This window comes from Choloepus didactylus, chromosome 11 (assembly GCF_015220235.1).
Source record: "Choloepus didactylus isolate mChoDid1 chromosome 11, mChoDid1.pri, whole genome shotgun sequence".
NCBI classification, from domain to species: domain Eukaryota; kingdom Metazoa; phylum Chordata; class Mammalia; order Pilosa; family Megalonychidae; genus Choloepus; species Choloepus didactylus.
In genome coordinates this window covers 40,672,539-40,690,413 of record NC_051317.1, presented here as the reverse complement: position 1 = coordinate 40,690,413, position 17,875 = coordinate 40,672,539, and the positions used below count along the sequence as shown (strand labels likewise).

Here is a 17,875-nt window from a genome sequence, read left to right as displayed (position 1 = left end):
GAAAAAATCTTCCTAATTCTTGGAGACAGGAAGAGTCAGAGGGACAACAAGACACTTCTGGATCTGTAGGAAGTAGTGTGGGCTCTACTCATTCTTCACTCATCTGGGGCAGATAGCGACCTAACCTGGCCATTCCCAGAGAGTTCTGAGGAGGTGGTAAGACCCCACACCAACAATGGCTTTAGGGGCAGCTAAGCAAATGGGGCTACAAACAAGGACATGGTGTCCATGGCCCACGAGGGAGCAGAAACAGCCAAAGTATTCCCAAGGGGGTTCTGGAAGTAGCCTCAGAAGATATCCAATGCTCTAATGTTCCAAGGTATGGCCCTGAAATTACAAAAAATGCTGGCACTGAGAAACATGGTGTCTGTCTTGAGGAGTGAGTCACCAGCAACCTTGTACTAATATCCAAGGACCATGAAACAGACCAATAGGATGCAGCAGATACCAGGGCAGCCAGATAAATGGAAAACCAGTTCTTTTCCCCCAACCTTACATAGAATACAACATGCAGTTTGCAGACTTAAATTTGTGGAAAAAGAGGTAGGGAGATAAGCTTGAATTGTCTGAAATTAAGTTTCACTTATCTGATGGAATAAGGGCTCCAGAAATAATTAAATTTCTTTTTTTTTTTAATAATTGAAACCCACAATACTAAAAAAGAGCAAAGTTGGAGAACTGGCACTAGCCAACTTCAAGATTTACTCTAAAGACTGATCAAGACTGTGTGATATCAGTGAAAGGGTGGACAAATAGACCAATGGAACAGAATAGATAGCCCAGAAATAGTCCCTCACAAATATAATCATCTGATGTTTGAGAAGGGAGTGAAGGCAATTCAAATAGTGCTGGAACAACTGGACAGCCACATGCAGAAACAAAAAGCAAAACAAAATAAAAACAAAAAAAAACAAAAAAGATACTAGACACAGACTTTACAACTTTCACAAGAACTAACACAAGATAGGTGACGTCATCAACATGGCAATGTAACAGCTACTGAAAACTTCTCTCCAGAGATTTGACTAAATAAAGGACAATTCTGAATTGTTTTAAACTCTGGAGGAGGCTATAGAATGGAAAAGGACCCTGCAAATGATGAATGGAAGAAAGAGAGGAAATATCAGGCAGGAATTTTCCATCCTCGACCAGCTGATCCTCTCCCCTCCCTCTCACTTGTTCCTAGCATGGGTAAGGCAAAGAATCAGCAGATAGGACCCCTCCCACCAGGAATACAGATTATAAAATCTTTTACATCAGTGAGACATACTCCCACCATTTGAAGACCTGGGGGACATGGGAGGACATTTCAAGTCCCAGGTCAGTGAAGGACAAAGAGACTGAGAAAATGTGAACAGAGACTGTGTTTCCAGTCTTGGGTCTGAAAGCCCTTCCCCCACCCTTGAGGGAAGCAGCAGCCAGCAGCCCTTTCCTTGCCTTGGGGACAGCTGGAGTTCTTTGCAACTGGTGGAGCCCCCCATCGAGCCAGATTTTGGCTTGCAATGTGAGGGCATAGGAATCCGCAGTTCCAGCTCACCTGTTTAGACACAGCCTGTGCTTGGAGGCAAAGCAGCTTCTGAAGATGATTAAGTTACTGAATAGCGCCATCTGCTGGACAGCCCAGAAGGTGCAAGGGAATTGAAATACTTTTAAAAAGATGCTCCAGACCCTTTCTTAGGACCACATGACCTGGTCTACATGCCATGTGTGGAAATCCAGCCCTGTTTTGGCTGAGAAATACAGAAGACCCAACTGTTAAAGCAGGGCTCTAAAACAAACCCATGTCTTGCTGGCTGGTGGAAAACAGAGCACCACTGGAAGCCAGATTTGTATTACCACACACAGTAAACTTGCTAGAGTGCCTGGTGCTTACCTCCCATCCCTGTGGCAGGCCACTGTGGGTGCCTGATTTTGGGGGTATGACTGGGGGACATAGCCCAACTGACAACTCTCTCCCAGTGAGAGAAACAAAGAAAAGATAGAGGTCAAAGACAACCAACAAGAAAATTCAAGAAAAAGAGAGAAAACAACCTCCAGAATAAACTAATCAAGAAAATCACATGCCTAGACAGCAGAAAATAGCGAGCCACACCAGGAAACATGAACATATGGCCTAGTCAAAGGAACAAACTAACACTTCAACTGAGATTCAGGAGTTGAAACAACAAATTAAAGATGTTCAAACAAATCTTCTAAATCAACTTAATGAGTTGAAAGAAAATGTGACAAAAGAGTTGAAGGAAATAAAGAAGATACTTGGTGACCATAAGGAAGGCTTGATAAAACAAATGGCAGAACTTAAGGGAATGAAAGACACAATAGAAGAGAAGAAAAACACAATGGAGACATACAACAGCAGACTTGAGGGGGGCAGAGGAAAGGATTAGTCAACTAGAGGACAAAACATCTGAAAACTTATGCACAATGAACAGATAGGGAAAAGAATGGAAAAATATGAGCAGGGTCTCAGAATAACAACAGGAAGCACATGAATATACATATTATAGGTACCCCAGAAGGAGAAGAGAAGGGAAAAAGGGGAAGAAAATTAATAGAGGAAACAATCCATGAAAATTTCTCAACTCTTATGAAAGACAAAATTATAGGTCCAATAAGTGCAGCATAGCCAAACAGAATTGAACCAAATAGACCTACTCCAAGACACTTACTAATCAGATTTTCAAATGTCAAAGACAAAGATAAAATTCTGAAAGCTGTAGAGAAAAGCAATCTACCACATACAAGGGAAGCGCAATAAGACTAAATATAGATCTCTCAGCAGAAACCATGGAGGCAAGAAGGCAGTGGTATGATATTTTCAAGATCCTGAAAAAGAAAAATCTGCCAACAAAGAATCCTATATCCCGCAAAACCATCCTTCAAAAATGAGGGAGAGTTTAAAATATTGAGGGAGTTCATGAACAGGAGACCTCCTCTACAAGAAGAACTAAAGGGAATGCTACAGACAGATGGGAAAAGATAGGAGAGAGACTTTGGAAAAGAGTGTAGAAATGAAGATATTAGGAGATAAAAAGAGGGGAGAGATTAGGCATTTGATGCTGAAGAACTATAGAATGTTTAAGAGGATTGATTGTACAGAACCAGAAATGGATAGCACAATATTGTGTGATGTTAGCACAATATTGTAAGTACACTGAACAAAGATCACTATGAGTATGGTTGAAGGAGGAAGGTTAGAGGTCTGTATGACACCAGAAGGAAAGATAGAAGATAAAGACTAGGACTGTATAACTTAGTGAAACATAGAGTGGCCAAAAATGGTGAATAAATGTACAAATATAAGAATACTTTTACATGAGGGAGAACAAATGCATCTCAACTTTTCAAGGTGCTGAAAATGGGCTGTTATAGGGCAAAAATACAATCAATGCAAACTAGAGTCTATAGTTAACAGTAACATTGTAATATGCTTCCATTAATTGTAACAAAGACAATATACCAAAGCTAAATGTCTACAAGAGGAGGACATAAGGGAGGGGTATGGGATTCTTGGCATTGGTGTTTTTGTCTGACCTTTTTATTGTATTTTATTTTTATCTATCTATTTTTAGCTGTCATTTTTTTTTCTTTTTTTCTTTTTTCTTTCTTCTCCTCTTCCTCTTTCATTATGGAAGAAATGGAAATGTTCTCATAAACAGTTGTGGTGAATGCATAACTATGTGATTATACTGCTGTGCTGGTTTGGATGTATTATGTCCCCCAAAATGCACATTCTTTAATGCAATCTTGTGGGGGCAGATGTATTAGGTATTAGTGTTGATTAGGTTAGAATCCTTTGATTGAGTGTTTCCATGGAGATGTGACATGTGCATGAAACATTTGATTGGCTAATTTCCATGGAGGTGTTACCCCGCCCATTCAAGGTGGGTGTTAATTTGATCACTGGAGTCATATCAAGTAGTTCACAGACAAGGACCTCAGAGCAGCTATGAGTGACATTTTTAAGAGCATTGCAGCTAAGCGAGCACAAAACGCCCCAAGAGCAATGCTTTGAAGAATGCCATTTTGAAATGCAACCTGGCAGCAAGCACATGCCAGCCATGTTCCTTCCCAGCTAACAGAGGTTTTCCAGATGCTAATGGCCTTTCTTCAGTGAAGGACCCTTTGTTGATGCCTTACCTTGGACACTTTATGGCCTTAAGACTGTAACTTAGTAACCAAAGAAACCCCCTTTATAAAAGCCAATCCATTTCTGGTATTCTGCTTAACAGCAGCATTAGCAATCTAGAACACATAATTTTGCATTTGTCAAAACCTATAAAATTATGCAACACAAAGAGTAAACCCTAAAGTATATGTGGATGTTGGTTAATGATAATGTAACGATATTAATTCATCAATTGTAAGAAATGCAAGATGTTACTAACAGGAAACTGGGGGGATATAGGGGAGACAGGGGTATAGGGAAACTGTCTATATTTTCTGTGCAATTTTTCTGCATAATTACAACTGCTCTAAACTCTATTAAGAATTTTTTAAAAAATGAATGGAAGTTATATTATACAGCACTTGAGTTGGTGACCTGAATTCATATCCACCTACTTAAGAAAGCATTAAATCTTATGAAGTCCATCTGCAGTTCCTCCCCTTGAAGTTGCATAGCATTACTTTTATCTGGGTTAAAGAAACAGCTTTGATTGTGTTTGCTTCCTATTCTTAGTACCACTCATGAGATGGTATGGGACGGTCATAAGGAGCTCTGAGACTGTGTTACTACATCTTAGTAAATACATCCGGTTGGTTTCTATGGAAGGCTTTGCTTCCACCCAACATTCTATGCAGAATGCTGGTGCTGGCTGTGTTTCCTCATTGCATTTCTCTCTGACCTCAGGGTTCTGTGTCAATCAGCAGCCACATTCAGTCTCTTTGTGGGAACCAATGCTTTCCCTCTCTGGCAGTTGCATTCTGTTTGTAGGATCATCAGTCTTATGCAAGTTGTGGTGACAGGATGGATTTTGAAACTCTTTTGCAGAAGGAGTCACTTCCTGCTTGGAAAGAAAGATGAAAATGGATTCCATAACTGCAGAAATGTGAACAATGTGATGCTTCCTGCACAGTCCTATGAAGTCGTCCCCACTCTGCCATGGTCACTCAGAACTTAACTGCCTGGTCCCTTCTTGACCTGAGCTGTAAGAGCTACATCCATCTCCCAGATGGTGTCACATCCCTTCTAGGTAAGGTTATTTCCAAATATGAAAATATGAATAAGGACCATGAGCAGTTCTGTTGGGAAACTTACATTTTTTACTTAAAAAGCAATTTCAGGTGGATCTGTATGTGGATTTCTACAATATTAGGCAAGTCATGAATGTTATCTTGAAAAATTGTACAAATTCAGCATGTTTGGATATGTGGCTGTCAGCTTAATCTCCCTAAAGGTTCAGAGACTTACTGCATTTCCCATTATTATCTACATACTTTTTCATATAAGACACCCTCAGCAATTTAAATGTGTGCATCATATATGAAAAAAATAACTGCCATCAAATCTTTATGAAAACCATTCCCTGTGCCAAAATAGTGCCAAAATAGGTGATACGTTATCGGTGCTGGTTATTGGAATTCAAATCGGGACACCTGCATTCCTGATTCCTTTCCATGACTTGACTTTAGGTCATGGCATGGGAACATCTCAGAATTTGTTTCCTCTTCTCTGCATACATAGAAAGAGGCTGTGGAAGATCTTTGGCATGGTCCAAACACAGAAAGCAGACTGAGCTTACGGCTGCTGAAGGAGTCCTAGAGAGAAGCAAGGACAGCTAAGTCACATCCCAGGGCCACCCACACAGATGACAAAGACAGGCAACTCTCTTTCTCACACTTTCTCATATTTGCCTGCTGCCCCACAAGGATTTGTGAGCTGTCAGTAAACGTTTTCATTTCTTTGGGCACCTTTATTCCATTGCTCTCTCTTACTCATCACCTCATCACTCTAAAGTGGCACGGTGGCTGCTACCCAGGAAGGGGTCAACAGCTGTCTGGAAACATAATTAAATTGGTAGAGCCTCTTTTCCTCTGCTGAGGCCTCAGTGGAGAGCCTGGGCTTGCAGGGAGCACCAGCTCTCTTAATTCAAAGAGAAGATACTTTGACAGAGGGAAGAAACCGAGAGGTGAGTCATCAGACCTCTTACCATGGGCATAAGTTGTGTCTCTGATGGCGAGAACACCCCACGTCACTGGACAGCAGTCTCCCACCGCCACTGGTCAGGTTGCTCATTGTTCCCTGATCCTGCCATTCCTCAGTAAGATTCCTTGGTGACCTAAGAGGGCTGGAAAAACAGACTTGCGACCCCCAGATGGAACACTACAGAAGAGCACAAACAGCTTGTTTCCACTGAGCGCAGTCCCTACATTTAGATTCAGTTCACTTCTGAGGCTCCCAGCCTAAACCAGGTGACTTGATTATAAGAGGGACTGTATGGATGAAACTTCAGCCAGATTCAGAGGCAGCCATGCAGGCAGATGCTAGAGCCATAAATCTAAAAGAAATGTAATCAGTTGGGTTGAAAAAATACCTACTGAATCCTTCTCAGATAGTATGAGAAAATAAGCAATATGTAGCTAGTCTTTTGTGCTAGTTCCAGTCCACTGCAGAGATTTTGTCTTGCCGTGTGGGGCATACAAGTTTGGGACCAACGGTGACTTGGTCTGGACCCTAAAAGAGAGATTGGGAGCAGCTATCACCTTCCTTCTTCCCCCGTGGAGCATGTGGCCTTGCTGCAATGAAATGCAAACTTTAAAAAAATAATGTGCTTAAAAGGCACCAGTTTTTAAACTGTTTGAGATTCCAAGTGTCCAGCCTGCCCAGGTTACACACATCCCTGCCATAACCTCACAGTTCCTGTCTTTATTTAAAGTTCAGATATTTTGTTTATCATGGAATTTTCTGCACTGATTTTGATTTTTTAAAAGTTTGTATCAAAATATTGTTTATGTGGATTACTGAGTTCTCTTGATGCCTTCATAAGGACCTCATTTGCCTCCCCTTGGTACTGGCCCTGCCACAAAGTGTCTCTACTCAATTCTGGCTCATCATTAGAGGAGCACAGCTGATATGTATTAGTTTTCTAAAGCTACTGTAATAATTTACTACAAGCGGGTGGCTTAAAACAACAGAAATTTAATTTTTTCACACTTCTGGAGGATGGAAGTCTGAAACCAAGGTGTTGGCAGGGCCATGTTCTCTCCACAGAGTCTATGGAAGGCTCTTTCCCGGCCTCTTCTGGCTTCTGGTAATTGCCGGCAATCCTTGGCGATTCTTGGCTTGTGTGAGCATCGCTCCCATATCTGCTCCCATGTCACACAGATTCTCTCCTCTGTGTCTGTGTCCAAATTTCCCTCTTCTTGGAAGGAGACCAGTCATTGGACTTAGGGCCCACCCTAATCCCCTACGAGCTCATCTTACCTTACTTTCCTCTGCAAAGACTTTTCCCAAATGAGGACACATTCACAGGTTCAGGGTAGACTTGAATTTGTGGAGGAGACAATTCAACCCAGTACCTGGTCCTTTTAGGTAGTGTGGGATGAGTGGATGGGACAGCGCAAAACAGTGAACGGCAGCTCTGAAAAGAGTGGGGACTTCCTGAGGCCCATCCCATCCATGCAGATAGCGTGCGGCAAAGAAGAGAGAACGGATGTTTTTCTACATTGAAGATTTTCAAGAGGTCTTGAAGACAATCTGTAGGGGAAGTCACCAAAATTATCATTACAACAACTTACCTTTAGGTTTTTGTGTCACATCATTTTTTTTTGTCCCTTGACTTACTTTCCTCCAATATTTGCTTTATTTTTATGTATATAAAAACATCTTTTGATTTTTTTTAAAACCACAGCTGCATGACTGTTGTAAACTGAAATTCTTCAAGCATTATCTTCTTCCCATGATCGTGGGAAAGAGAAAGCTACTTTAAAAACACACATGCACACACACTTCTTGAAGCCATATGGAGTTTTATTCATGCAAATGAGGGTTGGTTTTCTCCCATTTTCCCACGAGACACTCACTAGCATCAGGATACTCTACTAGGATGGGACCCTATTAGGATGCTATCTCTTCAACTAAAAGTCCAAGTCCACCTCTTTCTCCTTGGCTTTTAAGTTTGCACATCTCTCATTACCACGACAATGGTAATATGAAAATATGAATAAGGACCATGAGCAGTTCTGTTGAGAAACTTACATTTTTTACTTAAAATACAATTTCAGGTGGATCTGTATGTGGATTTCTATAACATTAGACAAGTCATGAATGTGTTATCTTGAAAAACTGTACAAATTCAGCATGTTTGGGAAAACTGTGCATATTTAATACATTTTAAAAATTGACATCACATGAGCAAATTATTTGCAGATTGCCAGACAGGGCAAATTATCTGACACCATATGGAGACTGTTTAGGAACCACAGCAATTTCCACACTGTTGCTCGTGTGTAAGATAAACAATGTAACTGAAGTGAATTACTACTTTTTCATTATTTGCTTGGTCTATTACATTTAATGTTTAAATTGGGAGAAGCAGTTTTTTGAGAGATTCTTTTATGCACTTCTCACTTTTCATTAGTTAAGGTGGAGTTATTTGTGTTTGCTCTTTTGTGACTGCAGATAAACCATGTTTGCTTGCCTCTTCCTGAGTGCCAGCTGACATTGCATACAGAGGAGGGTTAAATAACAGAACTGTAGGGAAATAACTTTTACTCATGTAATGTAAGTCTTAGAGAACTCATTGTAAGGGAAAAGACTGTTGGTCAGAGGCTGCACAAGAACGGGTGGGTAGGTGGGAGGTACTTACTGAAAACAAGGATTCTGGTTTTTGCCTGAAACCTTTCACTCAAAGGCTCCTTGCCTCTTAGAACTCACTGCAGAGTCAGTCCTTGCCACAGCAAATGACCCCAGGGGTGGGCGGTCCAGGGTGCACATCTCAGGAAGGGGGTCGCTGGGAAAAAGGAGGCCTGTCTTTTGTTAATTGCTCCCCGCCCCAGTGCAGGCACAATAAACACCAAGAAAGGTTTATTGAATGGGCAAAGGTTTTCAGACTACTGAAGAGCAAGGTAGGGCCTTCTGGAAGGCTTTGAATGTCCCAAGGAGGGTGTTCTGGTTTGCTAATGCTGCCATTTTGCAAAACAACCAGAAATGGATTGGCTTTTATGAAGGGGGGTTGTTTGATTACAAAGCTACAGTCTTAAGGCCATAAAGTGGCCAAGGTAAGTCATCAACAATAGGGTACCTTCACTGGAGAAAGACCATTGTCATCTGGAAAACCTCTGTTAGCTAGGAAGGCACGTGGCTGGCGTCTGCTCCAGGGTTCTGGTTTCAAAATGGCTTTCTCCTCTCTTAGCTGCAGTCACAAGCTCCTTCTGTCTGAGCTTATATAGGGCTGTAGTAAACTAATCAAGGCCTAAACTGAATGGGCAGGGCCACACCTCCATGGAAAGTATCCAATCAGAGTTATCACCTACATTTGGGTGGGTCACATCTCCATGGAGACAGCCTAATCTAAAGGTTCCAACCAAATCAACACTAATACATCAACCCCCACAAGACTACATTACATGGCTTTTGGTGGGACATGATATATCCAAACTAACACAGATGGGTTCTGAGTTACCACAGAAAGAATTACTACGTGATCCAGCTGCATCTTGACACAAATCCTTTCAAAGGTTTCAAGAGCACCTCTGCTCAGAGACGGCTGCAGCGGGAATCCAGGGCTGTGCAGGAAGAGCCCCCAACATCGGCCATCCCCTCACCCCCAGCTCTGTCTCAGTTCCACAGTCACGAGGGCCTCCTGGCTTCTTGATTTCTTTATGTTAATAATGCAGCTGTCACCTCAGAGCACTTAAAGCTATACATAGCAAAAAAATTAGACTATGAATGAAGAGAAGGCTCACTTTAAACAATTTTAAGAAACCTGGTAGAAACCCATAAGATGGAGTGGATATTTGGACTGGCGCTGCCAAGCAGCCTTTGGAAATGGGCTCAGTTTGCAGCAATGTTGTCGCGAGCTGGTCATCGATGGACCAACTGACATCTACCACTCAGCACTTGGTGAGGACAGGAAGGGCAGGGAAGGTCAAGGAGTCCACTGCCAGAGCTCAGGGCCCAGGAGATAATGATTTTGTGGTCTGTGAAATAAGCTTTCACGTCAGCATTAGAAAAACACACCCACTAGTGACCTTGGCACTCATTATGGATTGAACACCCGATAGAGCACAAATGTTTAAACCAGTGCATACCCAAAAGGATTCCATGCAACTACAAGAAGATAAGGCAAAATTTCCCAGGATTACACGATATACTACAAAATCCTTAAATGATATTTTAGTGATTTAAATGCAATTTTATAAACAGCTAAAACAGGACAGGATTATTGAGGCCATTTTAAAGTTCGAGATCCATGTTTACTCTTAAAAATGAATGTGAGCTCTTCCTCCGTGGCCGTCAGAATGGAAACATCTCTTCCACGTGCCAGAAGCAACCTGACAGCGGTGCCTACAGGGCACCTTGTCGCAGGCTTCCACGCGGAGCCTGTGAGGGTGTCCTCGCCAGACGAGCTTGCCGAAATGGCTGGGTCCAGTCAAGGAAACTTTGAGGGAAATTTTGACTCACTGGACCTTGCGGAATCAGCTAAGCAGCAGTCATGGTGGAGCAAGCTCCTGGGGCAGGAATCTGGGCCCTCTGCCGAAAAGTATAGCGTGGCAACCCAGCTGTTAATTGGAGGCATTACTGGATGGTCCACAGGTTTCATATTCCAGAAAGTTGGAAAGTTGGCTGCAACAGCTGTGGAAGGTCGATTTTTTTCTCTTTCAGCTTGCAAACCATACTGGGTACATCAGAGCTGACTGGCAGCAAGTAGAGAAGGATATGAAGAAAGCCAACAAGCAGATGAAAATCCGTAAGAGCAACCAGAAACCTACTGAAGTCAGAAGCAAAGCTGAGGAGGTGGTATCATTTGTGAAGAAAAATGTTCTCGTGACAGGGGGATTTTTTGGAGGCTTTCTGCTTGGCATGGCATCCTAAAGAGGATGACTTCATTTGCATTTTTCCTACTTTTTGTTTTTCTTCCATCATTCATCAGAAAGTGTCAGTTGTGTTTTTGCAGCCAGCAGCCTCTACACTCTGTCATAGGACATCGAGTACCCTCCTCCTTCTCTTCTCTCACACCTTCCTCCCTGCAGTGGCTGGACTGAATGGTTTGCTGTAGGCATCTTTCAGTACAACTTAACTATTGGCCCTAACTTGAGCTTTATGGTGATGGAAGAGACATTACTCTACACTCCCTACTTGGCTAATTTGTAGGTCAGCAAGAATGTTTCTTTCCTCCCTGTATAAGATACTTATCAGAACACATCACAAAATGGCTCACCGTGGAGGATGAATGGATCCTGAAAGGTTGTCCCAAACTGTTGATTTGGAAAAAGAAATAGCAAGCACATAGATACCTTGTTGTTATGGGTTGCTTGGAAAGAAACTGAATACATTTGCTTTTAAGCATGAAAAAAAAAAAGAATGTGAAACATGAAAAAGGTGACTAATGGATAGAGTGCCCTTATAATCTATTGTTCAGACTGGAATTTGTGGCTTGTAAATTTCGTTAGAGCATTGCAAAATGTTGACCCTCTACCTGACCTCTGTGATCCCAGGATGCAGTGATGTTTAAGAAAACCCCCACCATTCATTTGCTCTCTAAAATCTCTCATCCGTTTGCATTCTGAGAAAGGACTAATCACTAAGTCCACTCTGCCCTTGCACATTCCAAGATAAGACCCACCTCCACCCTTCCTCAGTAACTCTGGTTTCCCTGCCCTATTAAATGCCAGGCTGCTTTCTTTTTCTTTAAGACAATCCTCATTAATGAACGTTTTCTCTATTGCAATAGCCTGAATAAGATCATCTCCTTATCTCTGTCTCTCACAGTTTTGGTGCTGAGACTTAGATGAGACCAGACCTAAGCTTCATATCCCCCTTTTTATTCCACCCAGGTAAGGAGGCCCCTGACCTGTGAGGTCAGAGGTGACTGAGGTCAAAGGACCCAGCAGTGAGGCCAGCTCCTGATTCTGAGCTCTGGACTCTTGTCCATTGGTGGCACAGTAAAGCTTTTATTTTGATTCTTTTTCAGCCCTTGTTAGATTTTTGGTGCCAGCTTCTTTTGGTTTCTTGGTTTGACCATTTGGGTTATAAAGATCTTGTATCTGTTGAGTGCCAGATGGCAGAGAATCTGATTTGTTGGTCTTTTCTGTTCGTCTATTTTGATCTCAAATCAATTGAGAATATCATGCCCATAGAGAAGAGGATATATGAACTGGAGCATTTTATATTTCTGTGTTTATGCTTGACCCAAGGCTGAAATTGTATAATTGAAGCTATAAGCTTTATCTCTCTGTGTGTCTGTATGCTTATATGTCTGTCACTCAGAAAAGCCTTTACCTCTTATTGTGTGAGGGTATAGTTTTTCTACCTCCAGATGGTATTAATAAATTAGATTATAAAATTTAAGTTAAAGGAAATCTATTCTGATTGGCTTACAGATAAATAAGTACTTATATAAACTGATATTCCTTAAATTCCCAGAAATGGAAACTAACTCAGAAATGTTTTTTAAGAATTCAAGTTCATAAAATTTTGGTAAATCTTTTGCAAATGAAACTATGTTAATATTTTTGGTTTAATAAATAAAGCTGTCTTCTCTGACTTATAGGTGTTAAGGATAATATATGCATAAGGTTTTATTCTGCTTTGGTATGTTCTTCCTAAACTTATGTGGTTTACTGATTGAATAAGATAGCATTACTTCTACTTAATGTTTAAATTTATGAAAAATGCAAATTTGCATTTTACCAGCTTTAATAATTATTCTGACAAATTTTATTTCAACAGTAATTATGTCAGGTAGAAGATAATTTCCAAGATCATTAGATAACTTAAAGCCTTGGACTGATACTAAATTGAATTAATAAATTTTCATTAGAAACCTAGATCATTTCTGGGTAATACAGAATACTCAAACATAATATAAATTTATATACTTTTGTTTCTTATTTTTATATACTATGGAGAGGTGAGGCTATATATATTTGAATCTATTAATGAACATTCATTTTTGCCATTTTGAGAACTAGTACTGTAAGGGAAATAAAAGGATATAGAAAATTACAGAAGGTTCACAGAAAGGGAATTTTATTTGTTGTGGTCAAAGTTGGCTAGAGTTTGATGGGTTTATTTATAAGATACTATACTAAGAAAAACAAGCATTCAGTTTTCTCTCTGTTAAAATTACAAAATTTTATTGAATTATTGTTTCTACTTTTAATAAGAGGTTGAAAAAGGTTATTCTTTACCTTCTGTATTAGCTATCATTAGAACAAAGATTCTGTATTTTACCAGAAAAATCTGTGGTTTCTTACTTAAGACTGTAAAGTTCTCTCCAATCATGTTGCCTCCTGTATTTACTTCTAAAATCTTTATTGTCACTTTTATTAAACAGTAGCAAAATATTGTTTCTCAATAACCCATGATCCTACCTTAATCATTGTTCAAATCTCATGAAATTTTTGATATTTTACCTTCCAAAAATCAAATCCTATGTGATATAGTTTGTACCTAAAACTGTCTTTGAGATGTCCCTGAGGTCCCCTAGAAAATCACATAGGATTTGCCCTTTCACTTTGTAAAATGAGAGGTGCTGGAAATAATTATATTTATTTTACATATTAATATTGGTGAGTTGCATGGGAAGAGTGGTTGAATCAGAAGAGATGCTTAGATTCCCCAGATTAAATTTGTTTGGGTAAAATGTTATAATTTCAGAAATTCTATGCAGTATGGGAAGTTCCAAGTGAGTTAGCAACACCCTTGCTGTCCATTACTGGTTTCTATTTATGAAAATCCTGTTGTCACTTTGCCTGATGTTAGACAACAGCCATACAGTGTTGTCATTCATAATGTCAGCAACATTTTTTAATGTTAACTTGTTTTCAACTTTAATATATATCTAGCATCTTCTAGATTGGTGGTTTTCAAATGAGAATTCATATTACTTACCTACAGAGTTTTAATATACGGTTGTTTATAACCGACTGCGGACTTACAGAATCTCTTTACTTGATATTCTTGATAAGTTCCTTGCATATTCTAAGTACATGCTTGGTATATTCATAATATTCTTATAGCAGGATTATTGTATGTTATATCCAGTACTTTTTTCCCTGTAAAGGTTAAGCTCATCCATTTTTACAAATCAGATGTAACATCTACTCTGAAAATAGGATTATCTGTGTGGTTTTTTTGGATTGACTTTTTTCTTGCTTTGCAAGCCACAGAAACAACCAAATTTCCTTGTCAGTTGCATTATTCTTCTAGTGAACTCTAATCACATATTTCACTTTTGAAAAGTATTAGCTAAAAGTTAGCCACAGACATTTTATGTCTTTCGTTATCTACAGATGGTGTTTTGCTTTACTCTGATGTTTCTTGTAAGCACTTGGAATCAGCCATTGGCCAGAGAACTTTGCTTCAACAAAGGCCTGTCTCCTTGCCCCATGGAAAGCAACTGTGCTAGGTGCTTAGGGGTACAGGTTTCTGATGGCCTCATTTAAACAACTTTGAGACCATGTCAGTGGACTGAGTCAGGATTTCCAGAACCTAGTTAAGAAGCAGATGGGTTCTTGGGACTGCTCACCCAATATCCAGTGGGATAATAATTACAGGAGACTGAAAGAACTGATCAGGGATGATTGTGGGTTTCATTTGGAAGACTGCTGAAGTTTTAATGTCATATCTTCTGGACATAAAAGGAAGACCTTTCTCTTTCTTCTTAAGCTATCTGTAACTCATAACAATTTGCTAGAGTATGCTTCTTGTGGTAGTTTGAAGTTGCTATGTAACCAGAAAAGGCCATGTCCTTTTAATCCATTCATGTGGGTGCAGACCTGTTGTAGATGGGATTTTTGATTAGGTTATTTTAGTTGAGGGTTGCCCAAGGGTGGTTCTTAATCTTTTTTCTGGAGTCCATTTTGAGAGGATAAAAGAGACAAAGTCCAGAGAAGCTAAGAGATGAAATTAAAAGTTTAGAGAAAATCCCCAGAGAAGCTAAGAGAAGAGCCACAGAAAACAGAGGAAGCCACTGAAGCCAGAAGCTGGAAGCAATGAAACCTGGGAAGGAAGGACCACAGAGGTGTTCTGGATGCCAGCAGCCTGTCTTCAGAGTCCGGGTATCATCCTGTTGATGCCTTCAGTTGGACAGTTCAAGGCCTAAGAACTATAATGGTAAGTTAATAAATCCTCCAGAAGTCAGAGACTCTTACTGAGTATCTCATTTTCCTGGTAATATAATTCTTTGCATACATTCAATAAAGAATCTGTCTTCCTCGTTACCAGGACATAATTTGAAACATTGATTATGTAACCAAGACCTACCTGACATGTCATATCTGAGAATGATGCTCATTATCTGGTAGATATGGCCAGACATTTTTAAGGAAGTAAGGCTTATGGAACTAATGCTTGCAAGGTCCCTCGGGAAGATTAGCCCGGAACCTGGTTGACACGGTTTGCAGGGTTCCCAGCCTTACAGGTGATTCAGGAAGGCCACTTCCTGTCTCTTTCAGGCCCAGGAAACTTTAGAATATTTGAGGAACCTCAAGAAGAGAGGAATTCACCCAAAATGTATAGGTCCTGCGGGTGAAATCTGATGGTGAGTTCCTTGTGTGGCTTCCTAGCCCCAAGCGGCTTTTAAAACTCTAATCTGAGATTCCTTATGAAAAATTTCAGAAAAACAAACTTAAGAAGGTAAATTATGGTAAATTATTATTCTTGCTGAACTTATTGAAATGATCAGGTGATATCTAATGAAACTAGCCTCATTTTATGATCAAGAATGATCTTTCTTTGACATTACTTTTGATCAGAAAAGGATTGACTGTAGAGAGGAATTTTGTGTTTCAGTGGAAACTATAGCACACTATTCCAAATTATCATATTGAAACTTGTTAGTTGTCTTAAGCTAGTTTACATCTCTTTGTAAATTGTGATAACTGATGGATATGTAAACTCTGCCTTGACCAGTACAGACTTAACTGACTTCATCCCCACCTTGAGAACAGCAGTTTTGGTACCCAGGACTGGATCCTGTTACCTTGCCTGTGATAGTCTGGAGGTTGTCTGTACCCTAGAAAAGGTCATATTCTTTTAATCCATTCCTGTGGGTGTAGACCTATTGGTCGTGGAATCTTTCGATTAGGTTATTTCAATTGAGATGTGACCCACCTCATTCAAGGTGGGTGTTAATCTTCTTACTGGAGTCCTTTATAAGAGGATAAAACACAAACAGAAGGTAAGAGGTAAAATTAAGAGAAGTTCACAGAAAAATCCCCAGAGAAGCTGAGAGGAAGCTACTGAAGCCAGAAGCTAGAAGCAACGAAAACCAGGAGAGAAGGATCATCAGATGTCACCATGTGCCTTGCTATCTGACAGACGAGCCCAAGCTCACCAGTTGCCAGTCTTTAGAGTCCAGGTATTGTCCTGTTGATACCTTAATTAGGACATTTTCACAGCCCTAGAACTGTAAACTTGTAGGCTAATAAATCCCCATTGTTAAAAGCCACTCTATTTCTGGTATATTACATTTCATCACGTTTAGCAAACCAAAACATTGCCCAAATTGTCAGTCCTTACCAGATTTTCAACACTTTCAGTTTTCTTCAGTATCTGTCTACAATCCTTCAAACTAATTTTCCCAATTTTTCTCCCTTCCCTCAATCTGGCGTCATTGAGAACTAAATCCTGACTGCTCAGATCACTATCCAACCCTCGGTGCCTTGCAGAATATGAAGAAGCCATGTAAGCTGAAGCCCATTGACTTGATATAAACCTTGGATTCAGCCCTGCAGCAAACCATGCACAGGCCAGAGTTCTCTCTGTGCAAGCCATTCTCTGGACCACTAAAGATGTCTAACGACATGCTCAGTTCACCCATCCTTATATGAGAGATAACCAGGACCATGGAAAGCATCACCAAGAGCATCAACATCCCAGGTCAATATCTTCAAGAAACTCCACAAGCCCAAAGATTTTCTTCCACCAACCTCTTGGAACCCATTGGACTGGTTATTCTTGGTGTTCAACCCCTGGTTCTTTGCTATAATATAACTTTTTATATTAACATTTCTCCTTTTCATTTTAAGATGCTTGCTCTCCCAGACTGTAAAACAACTGACCTTGCCATCACCTCTTAACAGATGATTTAACTGGTTTTACAGCATCCTGTAATTCTTTAAAAAGAATCCTCTAGAGACTGCTCAAATCAGGAGGTTTATGATTACATCTGAGTGGTTCAGCCATGAAAGATATTCAACTTGAACGAAAGGAGGGACTGAAAATATTGAGCTCTACCTGAGCCCTGTGTTCCCAGAAGACAGCGATGTTTAAGAAATCACCCCCCCTCCAATTCCTTTTGTGTTCTGAGGCATGACTAACCTCAAAGAACCATCTGCCCACACATATTCCAAGATGAAATCCATCTCCATCCTTCCACAGGATTCCCATAAACTCACAGATGACAAAGATGTCTCCCTTGTCTGCCTGCCCTATATAACCCCAGCCCCCTTCTTTTTCTTTGAAACATTCCTCATTAATAAACATGGTCCCTACTGCAATAGCATGAATAAAATCACCTCCTTGATTATCTGGTACATTTTGTCTTTCACAATATCATACAGAAAATTATATAAATCTATGTAAGTAAGTTTTCACAAAGTGAAACCTTCTGGGTGACCAGCACCTAGCCTGAGAAAAAGAAGATGACCAGAATACCTCAAATCCCCTCTTGCCCTTTCTAGTCACTACTCACCTTCTGAAAGG

General features: G+C 40.3%; 1 pseudogene; it reads left to right on the top strand.

Annotated features, from left to right (window-relative positions):
• The first annotated feature begins 10,464 nt into the window (after window positions 1-10,464).
• Window positions 10,465-11,038, top strand: LOC119506304 (annotated as a pseudogene).
• Window positions 11,039-17,875: the final 6,837 nt, after the last annotated feature.